Source organism: Rhinichthys klamathensis, unplaced genomic scaffold, assembly GCF_029890125.1.
Source record: "Rhinichthys klamathensis goyatoka isolate OS25496 unplaced genomic scaffold, OSU_Roscu_1.1 h1tg000102l_1, whole genome shotgun sequence".
NCBI classification, from domain to species: domain Eukaryota; kingdom Metazoa; phylum Chordata; class Actinopteri; order Cypriniformes; family Leuciscidae; genus Rhinichthys; species Rhinichthys klamathensis.
The window spans coordinates 1,689,933-1,695,838 of record NW_026606641.1 but is presented as its reverse complement, the minus strand read 5'-3'; the positions used below and the strand labels follow the sequence as shown (position 1 = coordinate 1,695,838).

Here is a 5,906-nt window from a genome sequence, read left to right as displayed (position 1 = left end):
GTCACCCCAGGAAATTTCGTTTATGTCTTTCATTTTTTTTACAAGCTCGATTTTTTTATTTATTTTACCTTTTACAGGTAAGGGATTAATTTGCAATTGCGAGTTTTGCAATCTGTACAAATGTTTAAGAAAGTATTAAAGCACAAACAGAGAAGTACCTCCACCGGCCGAGAGGGGCAGTACCTAAAAAACGGAAGCAGATTTACCAACACAACAGTGGCCACTCGTCACACGGTTTCAGTATTTGGAGACGATATCCTATAGTCATTGACTACGATCTTTAAAGTAAGTACATTTTTCCTTTTTGTGTAACGCAATATTATGTTCATTTTTTACATTTTTAGTTCATCTTTTTCAAATATGTTCTTGCCTTACTAGTCAAGCTAGTAAGTTAGCCTTGTTTACAAAGTTTTCGTCATGTTTCTGACATAGCTAACGTTAGTTAGGCTAACGTTACTTAGTTTCTTCCTGGCGTTAGTTTTTTCTTTTCTTCTTTTAACTATATTTACGTATGTTTATGCAAGTGTGAGTACTACAGTATGTGGTTTAAGATAGTATTGGTCAGTCGAATAATTAACTAACTTACGTAACCAAATCCTGAAGGACAATTCTCCCGCCCACGTGGGAATGGTAACGTTAGCAAAATCTTTACAACAAGAAAGACTGATCAGTATAACTTGTGTTGTTTTCTAACTAAACATAATGATGTTTTGTTTGATTCGACAACCATGCTGCTAGTCTAGTTTAACTTACAGTGTTAGCTAACACATGCTGCTTCGCCTTTTTTACTCACTGAATTCAAGCATGTTCGACATGTTGAAATGTATCTAGCTACAGTAGATCGCCAAAGCTTTACATCTAGAAAGAAAGCTTTACATCTAGAAAGTTTAACTTTTGGTGTTTTCTTACAAAAATAACTATGTGTGTGTGTGTGTGTGTGTGTGTGTATATATGTATATATGTGTGTATATGTATATGATTGTGTTTGTCTGAACATGGTTTTCTGTTGATCCACTTGTGAAAATGACTCGTTTTTTGAAGGGGTGAGCATTTTAATGTTATTGATTTTGCCTGGAAATTAATCAAAAAGTATACTTTATGCAAAATGTTCTTCTATTTTAGATGGTTCACCTTGTTCAGTTTATCAACGAGGAGGATCTGCCATTTGCAGTGGTTCCGCAAGAGTGGCTCAGCGAGAGCATGTGCCATTGGCCCCCATTTAACCTCAGCAAAAAGACGAAGGCAACAATTTAGCCATTCTCTGCACACCTCCACACAGCACCTGGGAGAAACATCATTTTAAGTTCATGAAGGGAGCAGGTAAATGGGTCTGACTTGTGTATTTGATTTTCCTGTATTTCATCTGTGTAATTTATTTTCTGTTTATTGTGGATAACTGACTCTTTCATTCATTATTCCCTACTCTAGAATCTTGGAAGTCTCAAGAAAAAAAACTCTAGAAAGATGCATCGATTCCAGAAAACCAGGAAAATGCTGAACTGGTATGTAAAATCTATTGCTGTTATGCTGGATTTGTGATCCTGCCACTAAACTATACCATTTGTTAGATTTTCAAATTTCTGTTTCCTCTTTCTCGCAACCAGGTTTCTCCCCAGTAATCCAGACTCCACTTCACAGAGCCAAGAGTTTGAGTACAAGTAAGTGATGTTATTTGTGAAGTTTTTTTGTCTTGGAAACTATTGGTTCTATTTGAAGTCGGCATGAACCGGAAGTTACAAACGACTTTTCTCCAGTGTTGTGACGTATTTAAAAATGAAACGGTATATTGAACGGAGGGCAGGGTTTTACTCTAGCGCTCCTCTTCTCCATCTCTGCTCATAGCACGGTTTGAGGGGAGTTGCCACGCCCTCGCGCCATAGCACATGACCGGAAGAGAAGTCGTTTCGAGGGGGGAGGGAAGGGTAACGTATTTGATTAAAGATTATAAGGCTACATGAATTTTAAAAGAATAATGAAGTGCACAGATAAATCATTTATAATAAACACTACAATATTACATATAAAAATACGAATTGTAAAATCTTACTTCAAGAGCAGGTGAAGCAAGTTCAACAAACAATGTTGAAGACGTTTGCTTGCACTGAGCAATTAGGTACAACTTGCAAACAGCACCTGTGGTTGTCGGTTTAATTCCCACTGGGGCTACCTGTACATGTAGTAGACCTAGATATAAAGTAAAATTTAAGATTGTATACTGCATATATTACAGTCTGAATCCTTAGCCTTACACATTTTTTATTTATTTATGAGAAGCTTCAGAGAAATGTATTTTGTAACACTTTTTTGGATTTTCAGCTTGGTGTAGGGGATAAAGCATGTTTTAGAGACATGTTCCTGAAGACCATTGTTCAAAGTAAGTTGGATATTTTTTTTAGATTTAAGTAGATGTGTATGTCCTATTGTCCTCATGCAATTCAAATTAAATGACAGATCTGTATTTTCTATATTAGCCATCCGGAAGGACCCGGCAACCCAGGATGCACTGATGAGGCGGTCCAGGTTAACGTTACGCGTTACCTGAAAGGAGCATCTGACCATGAAGGCAGAAAAAGGCGCCGCACAGCTGAGAGGGACCCACAGCCGACCACTTAAAACTATACTGACTACTGACACCCCAGAATCACTGACAACTGGAATCCTTTCTTTATCTTGCAGTCAGTAGAATCAAGACCCCTAAAGAAGTCAGAAGTGTCAGACTACACTCACTCACTGTGGAAATTACTTTCTTTTTTTCTTTTTCAAATAAAGCTTGTAAATCCTTGTGCCACAGGTCAGCATTGCCGTTATAATGGCCTATTCTACTCCAGAGCTTTACTATAAATTACTACCACTTATCATATTGTTAGAAATGGCTTGTAAATGTAGTTATACTTTTTTTTATTTGGTATCTTGCACATTATTTGGTATCAAATATCCTCTTTACTTGTCATAATGTTTACTGGTAATTTGTTACCCGAGAGCTGTCCTTTTTATATGAACACTTATTGTAAGTGTTGTAATTTGCTTGTAAGGCTGTTTAACCAATATTGAATTGGAAACCTGCATGTTAGTATATTGATTTATTTATTTTTCTGTTATGTTTCAGTGATCTGACATCTTGTTTAAATGACAGTTACTGTACTTTGAAATGTGGAATAAAAATGCCAATTGTAAATTTGTCTGGTTTGAGCAATCATTATTCTTGATAAACTGCATGCTATAAAAAAAAAATATATATATATATAGCCAGAATAAGCGGCGGCAGAGCGCTCGAAAATAGCGTTTGCCTCCGGCGGGCCGCGGAAGGACGGCCTTCAATATAAAGCGCGGCGGAACGGCGGTTGGCCCGCGGGCCGGCCGCTTAACGAAGGCGGTAGGAAGGCGGCTGCCGCTTTTAAAAAGCGGCTGCCGCCGGCGGTGCGCCCTCCAACGTGTTTGCGATGTCGCCATTCTGACGCTTCTACTGCCGCCGGAGAACCGACGGTGGTCCGCCGACTCATTGCTATCTGGGGTGAACCTGGAAAGAGCATGTACAGCGAGTGTTCGCTCAGACCACGCCCCCTTTCTGACATGTTGCGACATGCCCTGGCTTGCAGAGAACGGCAGTCAGTTTAGTTTCACTTTATAAGTTAAGCTTCTTCAGGTTGTGTTCGTGTGCGTCAGTGAACACAAGTAAGTTACAAGTATATCATATAGATAAGTTAATATTAGCAATTCATGTTAAAGTTTGTAGTCAGTGACAGCCTTTTTCTCTGTTGTATGTGTAGATTGTATGGCATTCTTATTGTAGTTCATGTTTCAGGACATGTTTAGCATTGTTTATTTAAGTAGCTAGTGAGACTTATTAGCCTCAATTGTGTTTATGTTAGTTAATATCCATGTTTATTTCCTTCCCTTTAGAACCACACCTACACTGTAAAGGATATAAGAAATAGTGCCTGTGCATCTGTATTTCAAAAGTATACATTAAACCCAGAGGTGGAAAGTAATGAATTACATTTACTCGCGTTACGTAATTGAGTCGTTTTTTGTGTACTTCTACTTTTTTAAGTAGTTTTTAAAATCTGTACTTTTACTTTTACTTAAGTACGTTTTGTTTGAAGTATTTTACTTCATTTACGCTACATTTGAAATCATATCCGTAACTGACTAAAAAATAATAACACAAGGGAGAAAAAAAAAAAATCACACTCCGGAAACTACTGCATTGGTTGAAGGGCGGGAGAACAAACGCGCAAAAAAGGTGACCCAGCTGAAGCTGAAAGCACCCTCGAACTCTTATGAAGCGAATTATGGCCAGTATGAAAAAAATACTTGTAGAAAAAAAAGCGTGGTTGTCCTCGTGGATAGATATCCAATTTGCAAAAAATGTGGACGCAAAGTGGCTGCAAAAGGAGGATACATAGGACACCATCCCTCCTGCAGATAAAGGTATGTCCCGATTATAACTTAAGGCCGAATGACTTACGTGATGCAGAGGGAATCCCGGATCCAGTCATGAAAATGGAATTTACATAACGTAGATGTCACGTAAAACACGCAAAATAATGGATGGATGAATACATGGAAAGTAGACCTGTGCAATAAATCCAATCGCGACATGGTCTGTGAATGTTTAAGCCAGGGTCCCCGCGGGTCCTTAAAAAGTCTTGAAGCCTTGATTTTTAAGGTCTGAAAATGTCTTGAATTCTGGAATTTTCCATAAGGAGGTCTTAAATTTCATGTGGGATCTTAAATTTCATGTCTGACTCGTCATTTTTATTTTTATTTTCAACCGCAATTTGACCAGCGCAACATTTGGGGGCTGCACTTCGTGGGTGCAACCTGCATCATTCCATTGGTGACATACAAGTAAGTGATTGATGAATGCGTTGCGTTGATGGTTCGCCACCACGGCATTTTGCGAAATCGCAAGCATGGGCAAATGTTTGTTTAATGACAATTGGTTGGAGGACGAAAAGTATCGGGGGTGGCTGAAGAAAACAGCCAGTAATCATGAAGCGAGGTGTGCTTTATGTAAAAAGACGATACAGCTGGGGTCAATGGGCCACATAGCGCTCGATTCACACATGAAAGCATAGAAGCACAAGAAGTATGTGTCGTCGCAGGCAAGTAGTTTGCCCATATGTATGTTCTCATCGAGCACTTCGACCTCTCAGCCTTCCACAAGGCCGTCCACTTCAAGCAATGCCTTCGGCAGCTTTGCGAATGTAGCTACACTTAAAGCCGAAATACTTTGGGTATTTCAAACCGTAAGCCGCCACCACTCGTACACCTCAAATGAGGACATCCACCTAGTTTTTCAAGCAATGTTCCCTGACTCAGAGTGTGCGAGTACGTTCACGTGTGTAAGGGACAAAACCGCATATTTAGCACGATTTGGTGTTTCCCCATACCTAAAGAAGGAACTAATTTCACGGGCAAACAAGGACGCTTTCATCATAATGTTCAATGAGTCCATGAACACAACAACGAAAACTAAACAGTTGGACTTAAACGTCAGACATTGGTCAACCGACGAGACTGGCACCCCGATTGTCAGGTCTCGCTATCTTGGTTCTCAGTTTTTGGGCCACTCAACGGCAGAAGACTTGCTGGAGCATTTTAAGGTAAGACTATCAAAGTAACATTTAAAATGCTTTGAATATGTTAAAATGCTTTGTGTGTTTTCATGTTATTTCCTAATTAATATTTGGGACAATATATCGATTCATTGCGATTCTTGGATTGATTTAAATTTGTTCCTAATGCATTGCGAATTGATTCTGAACTTAGTTTTTGCAGATGGCGCTCTAGGCTAGTTTTTAACCGCACACTCAAATGCTCACGAAGAAGAGCGTTTGTGCGTTCGGCTGAGTCTGAGAATGTACTTGATATAATGCTTTTATGACGCGAGATTATTGTAA

At 39.1% G+C, this 5,906-nt stretch overlaps 1 long non-coding RNA gene across 1 annotated transcript; it reads left to right on the top strand.

The window, feature by feature from the left end:
• The first annotated feature begins 1,259 nt into the window (after positions 1–1,259).
• Positions 1,260–2,374, top strand: LOC130086892 (uncharacterized). Its single transcript, XR_008807268.1, has 4 exons — positions 1,260–1,320; positions 1,429–1,502; positions 1,605–1,658; positions 2,317–2,374. It is a non-coding gene; the product is annotated as an uncharacterized LOC130086892 (long non-coding RNA).
• Positions 2,375–5,906: the final 3,532 nt, after the last annotated feature.